We start from the raw sequence: 20,081 nt of genomic DNA on the forward strand, positions 1-20,081 counted from the left end.
TGCATATCAGCAGTCCTTAGCTGCCCTCAGAAACTTTTCAATGCCCAGTAGGGTTTATTTGTTGTTGTTTTCATTTTCTTCTTCATTTAATTTTAAGTAGATAATATATTTAGATGATTTAAAATTCAAATCTATATAAAAAGATATACAGAGAAATCTCAGTCCCCGGCCTCTCCACCTTTTCCATCAAGTTTTCTGAAGTTTTCAGTTTATGCCTCTGTGTTAGTTTCTATTACTGCATAACAAATTGCAACAAACGTAGTGGCTTAAAACATATTTATTATCTCATAGTTGCTGAAGGTCAGAAGTCTGAGCACGATGTTCATAGGTTTTCTGTTCAAGTCCTCGCAAAGCCAAAATCAAGATACCAGCCAGGACTGCAGTCGCTCTAGAGCTCAGGATCTTCTTCCAAGCTCATTCAGTTCCCTATAGCTATAGGATTGAGGTCCTTGTTTCCTTGCTGGCTGTTGACTTAGAGTTACGCTTAGGTCCAAGATGCCATCCTCAGCCTCTAGCCACATGGTCCTCTTCACATGCAGTTAACAACATGGCTGTTTTCTTTCCTCTAGGCCGATGAAGAGCATCATATTGACTGGTCCCATGTAAACTCAAGGAGAAGGGGATGATACAAGGCATATATACAGTTGGTGGACAGAATATTGGGAGTCGTCCTAAAATTCTGCCTACCACAGCTTCCATTGTTTGGCTTATTAAAAATAAAAGCAAAGCAAAAATACACACACACACACACACACATGCACATTTCCCCACTAAACAACAGTGGCATATAATATATACCTTACTCCATATTGTTTTTTGCACTTAATAGTATATCTGGAGTCCATTTTTTAGCAGTATATATCATCTTCATTTTTTATAGTAGTTTAGTTCTTTATTAAAATATATTATATTTATTCAACCATATTTATATACCATATACCATAAGATAACACCATATTTATTCAAATATTTTCTAACTCTTAGCCATTTTGATTTTTTCCTATATTCTCTTTGCTATTACAAATAGTGCTGTAATGAACAGTTTGCATAGCATTTTTTTTTCCCCTGGGTCAAAGAAATGTGCTAGATGTTGTCAAATTCCCCTATATCAAGATGACACCATTTTGCTCTCCCTTCCTCAAGATACCTGATATGGTTTTTATTTGTGATTTTCCTTTTGTGAGTGAGGTTAAGCAACTTAAAGGGGGGATTTTTATTCATTTTTCTGTGAACTGTCTGTTCATGTTCTTTGCTATTCTTCTATTAGGTTGTTGGGCTTCTCACAGCTTCTAGAGGGTCTCAAGGGGTTTAGTCATTTTCCTGTGATATGGCAAATATTTTTCCCAGTTTGTCACTGTCTTTTGACTTATGTTGTTTTGCTATGGAGGAAACTTTCATATATGTTGTTGAATTTGTCAGTCTTTCATTTTAGGGCTTCTGGATTTTGAATCAGAGAGAGAAAGGCATTGCCCAATCAATAAACATAATCCAGCATATAAACAGAACCAAAGACAAAAACCACGTGGTTATCTCAATAGACGCAGAAAAGGCCTTCAACAAAATTCAACAGCCCTTCATGCTAAAAACTCTCAATAAATTAGGTATTGATGGGACATATCTCAAAATAATAAGAGCTACTTATGACAAACCCACAGCCAATATCATACTGAATGGGCAAAAACTGGAAGCATTGCCTTTGAAAACTGGTACAAGACAGGGATGCCCTCTCTCACCACTCCTATTCAACATAGTGTTGGAAGTTCTGGCCAGGGCAATCAGACAGGAGAAGGAAATAAAGGGTATTCAGTTAGAAAAAGAGCAAGTCAAATTGTCCCTGTTTGCAGATGACATGATTGTATATTTAGAAAAACCCCATTGTCTCAGCCCAAAATCTCCTTAAGCTGATAAGCAACTTCAGCAAAGTCTCAGGATACAAAATAAATGTGCAAAAATCACAAGCATTCTTATACACCAATAACAGACAGAGAGCCAAATCATGAGTGAATTCCTATTCACAATTGCTTCAAAGAGAATAAAATACCTAGGAATCCAACTTACAAGGGATGTGAAGGACCTCTTCAAGGAGAACTACAAATCACTGCTCAACGAAATAAAAGAGGACACAAACAAATGGAAGAACATTCCATGCTTATGGATAGGAAGAATCAATATCATGAACATGGCTATACTGTCCAAGGTAATTTATAGATTTAATGCCATCCCCATCAAGATACCAATGACATTCTTCACAGAATTGGAAAAAACTACTTTAAAGTTCATATGGAACCAAAAAAGAGCCCGCATTGCCAAGTCAATCCTAAGCCAAAAGAACAAAGCTGGAGGCATCACGCTACCTGACTTCAACTATACTACAAGGCTACAGTAACCAAAACAGCATGGTACTGGTACCAAAACAGAGATATAGACCAATGGAACAGAACAGAGGCCTCAGAAATAATACCACACATCTACAACCATCTGATCTTTGACAAACCTGACAAAAAGAAAAAATGGGGAAAGGATTCCCTATTTAATAAATGATGCTGGGAAAACTGGCTAGCCATATGTAGAAAGCTGAAACTGGATCTCTTCCTTACACCTTATACAAAAATTAATTCAAGATGGATAAAAGACTTAAATGTTAGACCTAAAAACATAACAACCCAAGAAGAAAACCTAGGCAATACCATTCAGGACATAGGCATGGGCAAGGAGTTCATGTCTAAAACATCAAAAGCAATGGCAACAAAAGCCAAAATTGACAAATGGGATCTAATTAAACTAAAGAGCTTCTGCACAGCAAAAGAAACTACCATCAGAGTGAACAGGCAACCTACAGAATGGGAGAAAATTTTTGCAATCTACTCATCTGACAAAGGGCTAATATCCAGAATCTACAATGAACTCAAACAAATTTACAAGAAAAAAACCAACAACCCCACCAAAAAGTGGGCAAAGGATATGAACAGACACTTTTCAAAAGAAGACATTTATGCAGCCAAAAGACACATGAAAAAATGTTCATCATCACTGGCCATCAGAGAAATGCAAATCAAAACCACAATGAGATACCATCTCACAGCAGTTAGAATGGCGATCATTAAAAAGTCAGGAAACAACAGGTGCTGGAGAGGATGTGGAGAAATAGGAACACTTTTACACTGTTGGTGGGAGTGTAAACTAGTTCAACCATTGTGGAAGTCAGTGTGGCGATTCCTCAAGGATCTAGAACTAGAAATACCATTTGACCCAGCCATCCCATTACTAGGTATATACTGAAAGGATTATAAATCATGCTGCTATAAAGACACATGGACATGTATGTTTATCGCAGCACTATTCACAATAGCAAAGACTTGGAACCAACCCAAATGTCCATCAATGATAGACTGGATTAAGAAAATGTGGCACATATACACCATGGAATACTATGCAGCCATAAAAAGGGATGAGTTCATGTCCTTTGTAGGGACATGGATGAAGCTGGAAACCATCATTCTCAGCAAACTATCGCAGGGACAAAAAACCAAACACCGCATGTTCTCACTCATAGGAGGGAACTGAACAATGAGAACACTTGGACACAGGAAGGGGAACATCACACACTGGGGCCTTTTGTGGGTTGGGGGGAGGGGGGAGAGATAGCATTAGGAGATATACCTAATGTAAACGACGAGTTAATGGCTGCAGCACACCAACATGGCACATGTATACATATGTAACAAACCTGCACGTTGTGCACATGTACCCTAGAACTTAAAGTATAACAAAGTAATAATAATAATAAAATTAAAAAAGAAAGGCTTTGCCCACTCAATGTTTATAAAGGAACCCACTATGTTTCTTTCTTGTACTGCATAGTTTTATTTTTTTATACTTAAATATCGTATCTACTTGAAGTTTGTTCTATTTTCTTGTTTAAGGCATTAATCCAATGTAATCTTTTTCAAATATCTTCCCAATCAATTGTTCAATCATCAGGAAAACTGAGGAACAAAAGTCACCAGAAACCAACATCAAAGAGAAAAAAGCTGTTCTTAAATAGTTTAAGGAGGTGCAGACTTTCTCAAGACTGATAAAGGGAAGTAACACTGCTTAATTATCTGACCAGGTATGCAATGCCAACTGCCAGACAATTTTATTGAGCTGAACTTGAAGAACATTTAAACCATGTAAACTATAGAGAGAATATGGAGAAAAACCACTGATTTCAGAGCAAGAACATGTATACTTTCTACGCTTGAGTTAATAAAGTTTCCCCTGGTCCACAAATGTTACAAAACCAAAATCTTAGTCTTCTCTTTTTTTTTTCAAGTTCAAATCTTTATTAATGTCCTTAAGGTACTCTGATTTTTTTAAAATTTACAGACAGTAAAATTCACTCTTTAGGGTATACAGTTTATAAGCTTCAAAAATGCATAGAATTATGTAACCATTTCCACAATGAAGGAACAGAACAGTTTCATAACCCCCCAAAAATTCTCTCAAGCTATTCCTCCCCAAACCAGAATACCCAGAAAACCTGGCAACCATTGATCTGTTCTTCATCCCTACAGTTTTTCCTTTTCTAAACATTATATGTCATATAAGTGGAAACCTTCTGCTACAGTATGAATGTTTGTGTCCTCCCAAAATTCATATGTTGAAACCTAATCCCCTATGTTGTAGTATTAAGAGGTGGGGACTTAAGGGAGGTGACTAAGTCATGACAGTGGAGCCCTTGTGAATGAGATTAGTGTCCTTATAAAAAAGGCCTAAGAGAGATTGTTTGCCCCTTCCATTGTATGAAGACATATAGAAGGTGCCATCTATGAGGAACAGGTCCTTACCAGACACAAAATCTGTTGACACCTTGATCTTGGACTTCCCAGCCTCCAGAACTGTAAGCAATAAATTTCTGTTGTTTATAAATTACCCAGTTAAGGTATTACATTATAGTCGCCCAAATGGGCCAAGACACCTACTTTATGTAGGCTTTTTAGTTTGGCTTCTCTCACTCAGCATAATGCACCTGAGATTCATCCATGTTGTTATGTGTAGAAATAATCTGTTCTTTTTATTGTTATGCAGTACTCCATGAGATGGATGTATTACCATTTGTACCAAAGGTTATTTGGAATATTTCCAGTTTTCAGTGATTATAAACACTTGCACACAGATTTTCAGCATACAGATCCTGCATGTACTTTGTTAAATATATACCAAAATATTTCTTTCTTCAGGGGGACGGTGCTATAGTAAATGGTACTGTTTTTTCACTGCTAGTATAGAAAATATTTTTTCTGTATTCTGTTAACTTGCTAAACTCACTTATTAGTTCTAGAAGCTTTTGTAGATGCCTTAAAGTTTTGTATGTAGACAATCATATCATCTGCAAATAGTGATCATTTTATTTGTTCCTCATCTATCTACAGATGCTCTTCGACTTGCAGTGGCATTATGCCCCAATAGATCCATTGAATTTGAAAATACTGTAAGGCAAAAATGCATTTAATATACCTAACCTACTGAAGATCATAGCTTAGCCTAGCCTACCTTAAATGTGCTCAGAACACTTATATTAGCCTACAGTTGGACAAAATCATCTAAAACAAAGCCCATTTTACAATAAAGTGTTGAATAGCTCAAGTCATTTGTTAAATACCGTACATTATGCCAAAATGGAGATAATGGGACCTTGAGCCCTCAGGAATGAGATGGCGGTTCTCTGGAGGCTGAGTGCCCTTTGCGGTGCCCAAAGAGGCCGAGCTCTGTTGCTGCGAACCCCGATGGTCAGACCTGCTCATATCTCAGCATTTCTTCAGGACCAACCTATCCCAGATGGTGTGGAGTGCAGCACATACACTTGTCACCAAGCCACCATTCTGGCTCCAAGGCTGCACCTCTCCACTTGACTAGCGAGAGGGTTGTCAGTGTTTTGCTCCTGGGTCTGCTTCCGGCTGCTTATTTGAATCCTTGCTTTGCGATGGACTGTTCCCTGGCTGCAACCCTCATTCTTCATGGTCACTGGGGCCTTGGACAAGTTGTTACTGGCTATGTTCATGGGGATACCTCGCAGAAAGCTGCCAAGGCAGGGCTTTTGGCACTTTCAGCTCTAACCTTTGCTGGGCTTTGCTATTTCAACTATCATGATGTGGGCATCTGCAAAGGTGTTGCCATGCTGTGGAAGCTCTGACCTTTTTGACTTCATAGTTTGAAGAATTGACGTATGCCTCTTTGCCTCTGCTTTGTCATGCCATTAAGCTCATAATAAGGAAGAAATAACAGATAAGTCCATTGGTGGACAGCCTTCTTCTCTTAATCACAAGATTATTTTCAGAATTTAATCTTTGAGGAAAAGGTTTGAGAGGAATTGTATCTAAGGTGTGAGACTGAGTTCTGTATTCTGGTGAGTTAATGGGGTTGCCTCCCAGCTTCTTATAAGACTCACAGTATAACTAAACGTGATATATGAGCTTTTGCCTTTTAATTTATCAGTTTGAGAATCCAGCTTTATTACTATTAGTATATTATCAAACTTCCATATTTGCCCTGGGAATAACGGACAAAGGGAAATACTCTTAATTCATGAATAAAAACTTTGCAGAAAATTAGACTGTTTAATTTTTGGAAACTTCCCTCTCTAGTCAGTAGATACCACCTACTGATGGTTACATATACTAGGGAAATTTTAAAATTAGGAAATGCTGTTATCTCACATTATAAATTTCTAAATCCTAGGAAGAAATGCTTGGAGTGCTTCTGAATATACAGAAGTTCCATTTAAGGGCAAGTTTCCCCTTGTAGACGTATCAAAATATTACCAATTGTAAACTGAGATTTAATTCTCAAATGTATTCTACTTGTTCTAAAACAATCTGTCCACAAATATAAAAATATAAGTAATAAATTGTTATTTTCACACAATGGGAATCTCTAATGTGAAAATGTATTCTATGAAAATAATTTGTTTAAATAAAATGTTGTATAATAAAAAAATGGAGATAATGGGTTTCATACCATTGTAAAGTAGAAAAATTATAGATCAAACCACCATAAATCAGGGATATCTGTATATGCCTTCTATTTATTTTTCTTGCCTTATTGCATTGAAAAAAAACCTTCCAGTATGATACTGAATAGGAGTAATGAGAGTGGATATCTTTGTCTTGTTCCCAATATTAGGCAAACATTCTTTCACCATGAAGTGGATGTTAACTGCAGATTTTCTTGGAGATGACTTTTGTTAGGTTAAGGAATTACCATCTGTTCTTTGGTGAGTGAGAGTTTTCATCATGAATGGATGTTGAATTTTATCCAATGATTCATCTTCATCTATTTATTTGATCATATGGTTTTTCTTCTTTAAGTTGTTTATATTATGAATTACATTGATTTTTGAATGTTGAATCTACCTTGCATTCATAATATAACCTGGTCATGTTATATTATCCTAATTATGTGTTGCTGGATTAGATATTGCTTATATTTTGCTAAGGATCTTGCATCTGTGTTCATGAGGAATATTGATCTATAGCTTTCTTTACTCATAATGTCTCTGTCTGGTTTTGTAATAGAGTAATATTGGCCTCATAGAATAAGTTGGAAAGAATGTCATGCTCTTCTGTTTTCTAGAAGAGATTGTAAAGAATTGGTTTCTTTCTTAAATATTTGGTAGAATTCGCCAGTGAAACAATCTGGGCCTAAAATATCTTTCTTTTTTCTTTTTCCTTTTCTTTTTCTTTTTTCTTTTTTTTTTTCTGAGACAAGGTCTGGCTCTATCGCCCAGTCTGGAGTGCAGTGGCACAATCTCGGCTCACTTCAACCTCTACCTGTCCAGCTCAAGCCATCGTCCCACCTCAGCCTCCCGACCAAGTAGCTGGAACTACAAGCACCAGCCACCATCCCTGGCTAATTTTTGTATATTTTGTAGAGACAGGCTTTGCCATGTTGCCCAGGCTGGTCTTGAACTTGATCCACTTGCCTTAGCCCCACCCAAAGTTTTGGGATTACAGGCATGAGCCACCACACCCAGCCAAATTTTTTTTTGTTTGGAAGGTCTTTTTAATACAAACTCAATTTCAGTTTCTTTAAAATATAAGGGACTATTCATGTTATCTATTTCTTCTTGAAGGAATTTTGGTAATTTGTGTCTTCTGAGTATGTCATTTAATCTAAGTTGTTGAATTTATAGACTTGGAATTGTTAATAATCCTCCCTTATTATTCTTTTAATATCAGTAGAACCTTTAGGTGATATTTCCTCTTTCATTCTAATGTTAGCCCATAGTTGGGCAAAGTTAGCCTGCAGTCAAGTAATTTATGTCTTCTCTCAAGTTTTTCTTGGTCACTTTATGTTAAGAACTGTGAAGGGTTGGAGATTTTACCCTACTTGCAAACTAAGAAATTAGACTGCCAGTGTTGTAGATTCTGGTAGAAGACACATGACTCCTAAGTCAGAGACAAAGTTTAGTTTAGTGCTTACAGCAGTAGCAGCAGTCAGCCAGAGTGTCAAGATTTTTGTACCAGTTCCCTGGGCACAAATTCCCACAGGTCAACACAAAGAGGTCTAGATGATACCTGAAACTGCAGTGGCTTGTATTGCAGGAAAGGAACACTAAACTTAGAGGACCAGAATCTTTTATATTGAGAGTAAGCATTCCTTGCTCCAGAGTGAGACACTATCTCCATCTTCCAGGGCTGTTTATAGACATTATTGGGGGAAAAAAATAGTCCAGAACAAAGGGTAGTCAGTGTCTTACTCAAAAAAACATGTAGAAAAGTGAGAGATCCATAAAGAGTTGTTTCTCAACACTCTGATTAGAAATTGATTGATTATATTGATCATTTTAAAGAACCAGCTTTCATTTGATTGTTATTCACTGATTTTCTCTATTTTTATGTTTACAATTTCATTGATTTCTGCTCCTAATTTTATTCTTTTCTTCCTTCTGTTTAATGTGGGTTTAATTTGTTCTTCTGTTTCTAGTTTCTTAAAGCAGAAGCTTAGATTATTTATTTGACAACTTTTTTCTTTTCTGATGAAAGCATTTAATGCTATAAATTTTACTCAGTACTATTTCAGCTACATGCCACAAATTTTTGATGTTTTCTTTTTATTTTAATTCAGTTCAAACTATGGCCTAATTTCTATTAAGATTTTTCCTGTAACCACTGGGTTTTTAAAAAATGTGTTGATTAGTTTTCAAATGTTCATCAATTTTCCAGAAAGCTTTGTTATCGATTCCAAGTTTAATTCTGTTGTGATTGAAACGCTTTTTTAAAACTGTTATAATTTCAATTATTTTAAGTTTACTATTATTTATATCCCAGAATATAGTCTATCTTGGTGAATGTTCCATGTAAACCTGGAAAGAATGTGTATTCTGCTATTGTTGGGTGGAGCAGAAATGTCAATTCAGTGCTCACTTTAGCAGCATATATATTAAAATTGGAATGATATAAATGTCAATTCAGTCACGTTGGTTGAGAATGTTGCTCAAGTCTTCTATATCCTTGCTCATTTTTTTCTGCTTGTTCTGTCAATTCTGAGAGAAAAATTTTTAAGTCTTCAAATATAATTGTGGCTTTGTCTGTTTCTTTTCTGTTCTATCAGTTTCTGATTCATGTATTTGGATGCTCTGTCATTAGACGTATACACATTTGGGATTGTTATGACTTCTTAGTCATACAAGAATTAGTGAATTGATTATTTTTCATTATATAAGTGCCCCTCTCTTTATCTCTGATACTTTTTCTTGCTTTGAAGTCCACTTTGGTATTAATATGGTCCCTGTAATTTGTTTGGAATAATGCTTGCATGGTATATTTCTTCTATCCTTTCACTTTTTTTTTTTTTTTTTTTTTGAGACAGAGTCTCGCTCTGTTGCCCAGGCTGGAGTGCAGTGGCACGATCTCGGCTCACTGCAAGCTCCACCTCCCGGGTTCACGCCATTCTCCTGCCTCAGCCTCCCGAGTAGCTGGGACTGCAGGCACCTGCCACCATGCCTGGCTAATTTTTTGTATTTTTAGTAGAGACGGGGTTTCACCGTGTTAGCCAGGATGGTCTCGATTTCCTGACCTCGTGATCCGCCCACCTTGGCCTCCCAAAGTGCTGGGATTACAGGCATGAGCCACCATGCCCGGCCTATCCTTTCACTTTTAACCTATTTATGTCACTGTATATGAAATAGATATCTTGTATTCAATATATAGCTGGGTCTCTTTTTTATTCAGTCTGAAAATTTCTTTTTTTAATTAGCGTCTTTAGGCCATTTACCTTTAATGTAATTATGGATGTGGCTGGATTTGAATTTGCCACTTTATTACTTGTTTTCTATTTATCCCTTCTGTCTTACATTAGTCTGCTTTTCCTTTCTCATATATTTCCAGATTATTTGGATATTTATACTCTCTCATTTTAATATACCTATTGGCATTTTTTGCTATATCTCCTTTTATTATTTTTAGTGGATGCCCTATGGATTACAATATACCTACACAACCTTTGGTTGTCCATTTAGTGTTAATATTAGCACTTAGAGTAAAAGGTGTTAGACATAAGTAAGAGAAACAAAAGTCTCTTTAACCTTCCCTTCTTTTAAGTTGTGGTTGCCATTTATAGTGTAACATTGAAACCTCCACTAATTCTATAATTTTTGCTTTCAATAATCATACATAGAGATATATTTTTTAGAGACAGGATCTTGCTATTGCCCAGGCTGGCCTTGAACTCCTGATCTCAAGCAATCTTCACACCTCAGCCTCCTAAGTAGCTGGGACTAAAGGCTCATGCCACTGCACCTGGTAGTCATACATTTTAAAGAACTTACTAAGAAAAAATATTCTTTTACATTTACCTAAACATGAGTTAGTTCTCCCTTTATTCTTAATGTTCTAACTTTCTCTCTCTTATAATTTCCTTTCAGCTTGAATAATTTCCTTTAACATTTCTTTTAGAGCAGAAAATGTCTGATAGCAATGAATTTTCTTAGTTTTTTTTCCCCTCTGAGGATATCTTTATTTCTCCATAATTCCTGAAATATATTTTCACTGATTGCAGAATTCTGGATTAATAGCTCTTTTCTTTAAGAACTTTAAAGATGTTGTTCCATTGTCTTCCAAGCTATGTAGGATTTTTAAAGATCTTTAAGAACTCTTTTTTTTTCTCTCCCTCTTTTGGTTTTTATAAGTTTGATTATATCTGTCTGATGTGATTTTCCTTGACTTTATAAGATAACCTTATGTGTTTCACCAAACTGGAAAGTTTTCAGCCATTATTTTTTCAAATAATTTTTCTTCACCAATTTTTTTTCCTCCTGGGACTGCAATTACACAAATGTTGTATCACAAAATACTGTCCCACAAGTCTCTGATGATCCATTCATTTTTAACAAATATTTTTCTCTCAGTTCTTTACTTTGGATGATTTCTATTGAACATGTTCAAATTCACTGACTTTTCTTCACCATCTCATTTGTGCTATTGAGCCCATCCAGTGAGTTTTTTTATTTCACATATTTTTTAGTTCTAAAACTTTCATTTGACTCTTTTGATTATAATTCTATTTATCTACTGAAAACTCTTTCATTTATTTCAAATGTGTTCACTTTTGCTTCATTAAGTTTGGTTATAATAGCTGTTTTAAAGTCTGTCTAATAATTCCAACCCCTGGATAATCTTAGGGTTAGTATCTGTTGATTGTCTTTTCGCCTGAGGATTAGTCATATTTTCCTGCCTTTTCATATGTTGAGTAGTTTTAGATTCTATCTTGGACATTTTTAATACATTTTATACTATGAGACTCTTAGTCTTATTAAAATTCTTTGGAGAATGTTGACGTTTTGTTATTATTTTAGCAGGCAAACAGTATGGCCAAGTTCAGACTATAGATTGTCTTTCCTTCTTTGGTCAATTAGTTTAAATGTTAGTTGTTTTCAAATCTTTTGCCATGCTGCTTTGGGTCTGTACTACACACGTGCCTCTCAGAGGTTAGTCTCCAAATTGAGTGTTGATTTATGTCATAGATCACTCCTCAATACCTTTGTTATCCAGCTGTGGACCTGTTTTGTGCCTTTAAAGATCAGTCTTGCAACATAAGATTCCAATATGACACTTCCTTCCCATCAAGTCTAATGAATTATATGGATGCTATAATACAGTCAAAAGACATGTTTTTCCATTACTGTTCCTTTGTGGCATTTGTTGTCACCCTCCTACCATTTCAGCTTAAGAGATTTGTATTTGTTCTTTGGTGGCATTTGTTGCCACCCTCCTGTCATGTCAGCTTAAGTGATTTGTATTTAAATCACAGAACTCCTAAAATTGATTTTCTTCTCTCCATTGTCAAAAGAATTATTAAAGTTGTGTTTGTCTTTAATACTGAAAAAAATCCAATACAGATGAAGGACACTCTTCACCATTAGGTGACTTTAACCCAATTTCCGTCTTAGTCTCAACGTATCTCTCTTGTTCAGAGAGCTTTCTTGCCTTTCTGTCTCCTCCAAGGATAATAAATCGATTTAGGCATGAAAGCCTGTTGAATTTTATAGAAGGCCTTTTCTGCATCTATTGAGATAATCATGTGGGTTTTGTCTTTGGTTCTGTTTATATGATAGATTACATTTATTGATTTGCGTATGTGGAACCAGGCTTGCATCCCGAGGATGAAGCCAACTTGATCTTGGTGGATAAGCTTTCTGATGTGCTGCTGGATTCGGTTTGCCAGTATTTTATTGAGAATTTTTGCATCAATGTTCATCAGGGATATTGGTCTAAAATTCTCTTTTTTTGTTGTGTCTCTGCCAGGCTTTGGTATCGGGATGATGCTGGCCTCATAAAATCAGCTAGGGAGGATTCCCTCTTTTTCTATTGGTTGGAATAGTCTCAGAAGGAATGATACCAGCTCCTCTTTGTACCTCTGGTAAAATTCAGCTGTGAATCTGTCTGGTCTTGGACTTTTTTTGGTTGGTAGGCTATTAACTATTGCCTCAATTTCAGAGCCTGTTATTGGTCTATTCAGGGATTCAACTTCTTCCTGGTTTAGTCTTGGGAGGGTGTATGTGTCCAGGAATTTATCCATTTCTTCTAGATTTTCTAGTTTATTTGTGTAGAGGTGTTTATAGTATTCTCTGACGGTAGTTTGTATTTCTGTGGGATCGGTAGTGATATCCCCTTTATCATTTTTTATTGCATCTATTTGATTCTCCTCTTCATGCTAAAAACTCTCGATAAATTAGGTATTGATGGAAAGTAACTCAAAATAATAAGAGCTATTTATGACAAACCCACAGCCAATATCATACTGAATGGGCAAAAACTGGAAGCATTCCCTTTGAAAACTGGCACAAGACAGGGATGCCCTCTCTCACCACTCCTATTCAACATAGTGTTGGAAGTTCTGGCCAGGGCAATCAGACAGGAGAAAGAAATAAAGGGTATTCAATTAGGAAAAGAGGAAGTCAAATTGTCCCTGTTTGCAGATGACATGATTGTATATTTAGAAAACCCCATCATCTCAGCCCAAAATCTCCTTAAGCTGATAAGCAACTTCAGCAAAGTCTCAGGATACAAAATCAATGTGCAAAAATCGCGAGCATCCCTACACACCAATAACAGACAAATAGAGAGCCAAATCATGAGTGAACTCCCATTCACAATTGCTACAAAGAGAACAAAATACCTAGGAATCCAATTTACAAGGGATGTGAAGGACCTCTTCAAGGAGAACTACAAACCACTGCTCGATGAAATAAAAGAGGACACAAACAAATGGAAGAACACTCCATGCTCATGGGTAGGAAGAATCAATATCATGAACATGGCCACACTGTCCAAGGTAATTTATAGATTTAATGCCATCCCCATCAAGAGACCAATGACTTTCTTCACAGAATTGGAAAAAACTACTTTAAAGTTCACATGGAACCAAAAAAGAGCCTGCATTGCCAAGACAATCCTAAGCCAAAAGAACAAAGCTGGAGGCATCATGCTACCTGACTTCAAACTATACTACAAGGCTACAGTAACCAAAACGCATGGTACTGGTACCAAAACAGAGATATAGACCAATGGAACAGAACAGAGGCCTCAGAAATAATACCACACATCTACAACCATCTGATCTTTGACAAACCTGACAAAAAGAAGAAATGGGGAAAGGATTCCCTATTTAACAAATGATGCTGGGAAAACTGGTTAGCCATATGTAGAAAGCTGAAACTGGATCTCTTCCTTACACCTTATACAAAAATTAATTCAAGATGGATTAAAGACTGAAATGTTAGACCTAAAACCATAAAAACCCAAGAAGAAAACCTAGGCAATACCATTCAGGACATAGGCGTGGGCAAGGACTTCATGTCTAAAACAGCAAAAGCAATGGCAACAAAAGCCAAAATTGACAAATGGGATCTAATTAAACTAAAGAGCTTCTGCACAGCAAAAGAAACTACCATCAGAGTGAACAGGCAACCTACAGAATGGGAGAAAATTTTTGCAATCTACTCATCTGACAAAGGGCTAATATCAAGAATCTACAAAGAACTTAAACAAATTTACAAGAAAAAAAAAACCCATCAAAAAGTGGGCAAAGGATACGAATAGACACTTTTCAAAAGAAGACATTTATGCAGGCAAAAAACACATGCAAAAATGCTCATCATCACTGGTCATCAGAGAAATGCAAATCAAAACCACAATGAGATACCATCTCACACCAGTTAGAATGGCGATCATTAAAAAGTCAGGAAACAACAGGTGCTGGAGAGGATGTGGAGAAATAGGAACACTTTTACACTGTTGGTGGGAGCGTAAACTAGTTCAACATTGTGGAAAACAGTGTGGCGATTCCTCAAGGATCTAGTACTAGAAATACTATTTGACCCAGCCATCTCATTACTGGGTATATACCAAAAGGATTATAAATCATGCTGCTATAAAGACACATGCACACGTATGTTTATTGTGGCAGTATCCACAATAGCAAAGACTTGGAACCAACCCAAATGTCCATCAATGATAGACTGGTTTAAGAAAATGTGGCACATATACACCATGGAATACTATGCAGCCATAAAAAACGATGAGTTCATGTCCTTTGTAGGGACACAGATGCAGCTGGAAACCATCATTCTGAGCAAACTATCACAAGGACAGAAAACCAAACACTGCATGTTCTCACTCATAGGTGGGAAATGAACAATGAGAACACTTAAAACAAAGGGCATGGAACATCACACACCGGGGCCTGTCGTGGGGTGGGGGGAGGGGGGAGGGATAGCATTAGGAGACATACCTAATGTAAACGACGAGTTAACGGGTGCAGCACACCAACATGGCACATGTATACATATGTAACAAACCTGCACATTGTGTACATGTACCCCAGAACTTAAAATATAATAAAAAATAAATCAATTAAATTAAATTAATGGATTTATGTTTTATTATTTCATCTACCAACTATTTTTCAAGTGTCTACTGTGTTTTCAAAGCTATTTTAGACAATTGTTCAATTTTTTTAAAGAACTGCCTGATGCTGAAATGAATAGGTTACCAGAGACTTACTTTTAAGATAACTTTTAAGAAAGTTACCTGTGTATTCAAGAATATTAACCGGAGAATGGCTTGAGGTGAGGAATGGACTAGTCTCTTCTCACTGTCCTTTAGTTCAGTGACTTCTGAAGGCTGAAATAACAAGACAAGACCATCAAATAAACCCAAAGCATCTCTGAGAAAAAACAAAAAAATTTTTATTTTTTAAGTTCTGGGGTACATATGCAAGATATGCAGGTGTTTGTTACATAGGTAAATGTATGCCACAGTGATTTGCTGCACCATCAACTCATTACCTAGGCATTAAGCCCAGCATGCACTAGCTATTTTTCCTCATGCTCTTCCTCCTTCCACCCTGCCTCCCACAGGCTCCAGTGTGTGTTTTTCCCTTCCCTATGTCTGTGTGTTCACATTGTTCAGCTCCCACTTATAAGTAAGAACATGCAGCATTTGGTTCTCTGTTCCTGTGTTAGTTTGCCAGTGATAATGACTTCCAGCTCCAACGATGTCCCTGCAAAGGACATGATCTCGTTCCTTTCGTTCCTTTTTTTTTTTTTTTTTAATTACACTTTAAGTTCTAGGGTACATGTGCACAATGTGCAGGTTTCATACATAGGTATATATGTGCTATGTTGGTTTGCTGCACCCATCAACTCATCATTTACATTACGTATTTCCCCTAATGCTCTCCCTCCCCCAGGCCCCCACCTCATGACAAGCCCCAGTGTCTGATGTTCCCCACCCTGTGTCCAAGTGATCTCATTGTTCAATTCCCACCTATGAGTGAGAACATGCAGTGTTTGGTTTTCTGTCCTTGTGATACTTTGCTGAGAATGATGGTTTCCAGCTTTATCCGTGTCCCTACAAAGGACATGAACTCATCCTTTTTTATGGCTGCATAGTATTCCATGGTGTATATGTGCCACATTTTCTTAATCCAGTCTACTATTGATGGACATTTGGGTTGGTTCCAAGTCTTTGCTATTGTGAATAGTGCTGCAATAAACATACGTGTGCATGTGTCTTTATAGTAGCATGATTTATAATCCTTTGGGTATATACTCAGTAATGGGATTGCTGGGTTAAATGGTAATTCTAGTTCTAGATCCTTGAGAAAAATATGGAACGTTTCACGAATTTGCATGTCATCCTTGCACAGGGGCCATGCTAATCTTCTCTGTGTCATTCCAATTTTAGTATATGTGCTGCAGAAGTGAATACAATCTCGTTCCTTTTTATGGCTGCACAGTATTCCATGGTGTATATGTACCACATTTTCTTTATGCAGTCTATCATTGATGGGCATTTGGGTTGATTCCATGTCTTTGCTATTGTGAATAGTGCTGCAATGAACATACGTGTGCATGTATCTTTATAATAGAATGATTTATATTCCTTTGGGTATATACCCAGTAATGGGATTGCTGGGTCAAATGATATTTCTGGTTCTAGGTTTTTGAGGAATCACCACACTGTCTTCCACAATGGTTGAATTAATTTACATTCCCACAAACAGTGTAGAAATTTTCCTATTTCTCCACAGCCTCACCAGATCTGTTGTTTCTAAACTTTTTAATAATCGCCATTCTGACTGGCATGAGATGGTATCTCATTGTGATTTTGATTTGCACTTATCTAATGATCCGTGATGTTGAGCTTCTTTTATATGTTTGTTAGTCACATAAATGTCTTCTTTTGAGAAGAATCTGTTCATGTCCTTTGCCAACTTTTTAATGGGGTTGTTTGGGTTTTTTCCTTATAAATTTGTTTAAGTTCCTTGTAGATTCTGGATATTAGAAATTTGTCAAAAAAAAAAAAAAGAACTTTGTCAGATGGATATGTTGCAAAAATTTTCTCCCATTCTGCAGGTTGTCTATTTGCTCTAATAGTAATTTCTTCTGCTGTGCAGAAGCTCTTTAGTTTAATTAGATCCCATTTGTCAATTTTTACTTTTGTTGCAATTGCTTTTGGTGTTTTTGTCATGAAATCTTTGCCCGTGCCTATGTGCTGAATGATATTGCCTAGATTTTCTTCCAGGGTTTTTATAGTTTTGGGTTTTCAATTTAAGTCTCTAATCCATCTTGAGTTAATTTTTGTATCAGGCGTAAGAGTGGAGTCCAGTTTCAATTTTCGGCATATGGCTAGCCAGTTCTCCCAGCACCATTTATTAAATAGGGAATCCTTTCCCCATTGCTTGTTTTTTGTCAGGTTTGTCAAAGATCATATGATTGTAGATGAGCAGTCTTATTTCTGAGCACTCTATTCTGTTCCATTGGTCTATGTGTCTATTTTTGTACCAGTACCATGTTATTTTGTTTACTGTAGCCATGTAGTACAGTTTGAAGTTGGGTAGCGTGATGTCTCCAGCTTTGTTCTTTTTGCTTAGAATTGCCTTTGCTATACAGGTTCTTTTTTGGTTCTATATGAATTTTAAAATAGTTTTTTCTAATTCTGTGAAGAATGTCAGTGGTAGTTTAATGGGAATAGCATTGAATCTATAAATTACTTTGGGCGGTATGGCCATTTTCAGAATATTGATTTTTCCTATCCATGAGCATTGAATGTTTTTCCATTAAAATTTTAATAAGCTATTGTCTCTCAAATTGTAGCCCTTCCATACTGCTGCAATTATACCTGTTCCTACTTCTCATGCTTCTCCCCAGAAGCCCACAAGTTTTGAAGGGAAAATAAAAGCCATAATCTCTCAAAAGTACCATAAACTAATGGCTAAATATCTCACCTGGCTGACTTTGGGACAATGTTCCACATTCAAACGGTTTCCATCTTCTTCTCACTGGTAAAGTCAATGGGAAAAAATATATAGTGAGCTAACTGAGCTAGGAAAATAATTTCATTGTTCTATCAACAAATTCCTAATAAGTGTGATTAGCATAAATACTTTCACATCAGTAGAATGAGGCTTCACTAATGAGATGAACACAATACACATCTGACATAATACCAATTACTTTTAAATATATATATGTGTGTGTGTGTGTATATATATATAAAATAAAAATTATTTTTAAAGGCAATATAATTAACTTGCATGATTCAACTGGAGTTTACTCCCATTTACTGGTTGTGTGATTTTCAGATAAATTATTTAACATTTTTGAGTCCCCTTTTTCTCAACTATAAAATTGGGACAATAGCTATTGGTAGTTTGTTAGAATTTAATGCCTAATACAGTAGATACTCAATTAATGTTAGGTGAATGTGAATCCAAAGCCAATAAAACTTCTGAAAGGGAGTATATGCATCTGTTTGAAAAGTGACCTTGAGAAGAATTTATTCTAACAATTTATGTATTTTACAAATTGAATAAAGCAGAAGGATTTCTTAAAACATTGTCACCTGAAGCAGAAAAACAAATCTTTCTTTTAAATAAGTGTTTTCCTACCTTAATATTTAACTCAATTAGATTAGGCTGAATGTTTTTGGAGAGACTTGAATATAATAATGCATAAAATTTGTCTACAGTTGGCCACAGCTTTTGCTGACACTTAATGAAATCTTTTTAATTACTCCAGCAGCCCTTGTGTTGGCTGCTGTGCTGGGGTCATTGGAAAACTCGACCCTGTGGTACTTGGGATACAAGAACATCTTCTGCTGATTGAAGCCTATACCCTGTGGAAATGTTTTAATGTGGTCCTTGAAGCATGTCCTAAGAAATACTGTCAACACATATTCTTCCTTGTCAGGCCTTTACTTGGTCAGGAATACTCAAGAGCTCTGTCTTTTTTGCCTGTAGTTTACCACGTTGTCTTCCACTTGTTTTCAAATCTGGTTTAGCTGTGTTCAATAAAGCAGAGTTAGCTGAATTAGAGGACATCATCAACCCTTCTCTCTCAGAGAAAATTTCCCATCAGATAAATCACTGAACCAGCTACAATGTTCTGACACACAGAAGCCACATCCCTGCCACCTGATCATTCACTTGCAGCAAAACATTTTCTTAACACAGGGAACAAAGAGGCATGCCCAATGGGCCATATGAAAAGCTGGGATTGATCACAAACCCCCAGTGTGAAGAATATCAAAAGAAGAAGGAACAGGAAAGAATAAAAGGATAACTTATTCATAATTCACAGTATCACAGGTGATTTTTTTAAAACAAACAGGCCAGGCACAGTGGCTCACACCTGTTATCTCAGCACTTGGGGAGGCTGAGGTGGGAGGATTGCTTGAGCCCAGGAGTTTGAGACCAGTCTGGGCAACATGGTGAGATCCTGTCTCTAAAAAAATGTTTTTAAATGTTGACCAGCCATGTTGGTGTGCACTTGTGGTCCCAGCTACTCAGGAGGCTGAGGTGGGAGGATCACTTGGGCCCAGGAGTTTGAGGCTACAATGAGCTGTGATTGTGCCACTGCACTCCAGCCTGAGCAACTGGGTGAGACTCTGTCTCAAAAAATTAATTAATTAATTAATTAATTAACAAACAAGACTGCTGGACTCTACTGTTTAATATAAACTAAAAGATAGGACATAATCCTTAAGACTCCATAGCTAATTAAAAACCAACTCCTAAAAAATAACATACGAGCA

At 36.6% G+C, this 20,081-nt stretch overlaps 1 non-coding gene and 1 pseudogene across 1 annotated transcript; one reads left to right on the top strand and one right to left on the bottom strand.

The window, feature by feature from the left end:
• The first annotated feature begins 5,679 nt into the window (after nucleotides 1-5,679).
• Nucleotides 5,680-6,175, top strand: LOC101178881 (annotated as a pseudogene).
• A 10,472-nt stretch (nucleotides 6,176-16,647) lies between these two features.
• LOC115837465 lies at nucleotides 16,648-16,754 on the bottom strand. The gene has a single exon (XR_004032497.1). It is a non-coding gene; the product is annotated as a U6 spliceosomal RNA (small nuclear RNA).
• Nucleotides 16,755-20,081: the final 3,327 nt, after the last annotated feature.

This window comes from Nomascus leucogenys, chromosome 11, assembly GCF_006542625.1.
Source record: "Nomascus leucogenys isolate Asia chromosome 11, Asia_NLE_v1, whole genome shotgun sequence".
Classification (NCBI taxonomy): Eukaryota; Metazoa; Chordata; class Mammalia; order Primates; family Hylobatidae; genus Nomascus; species Nomascus leucogenys.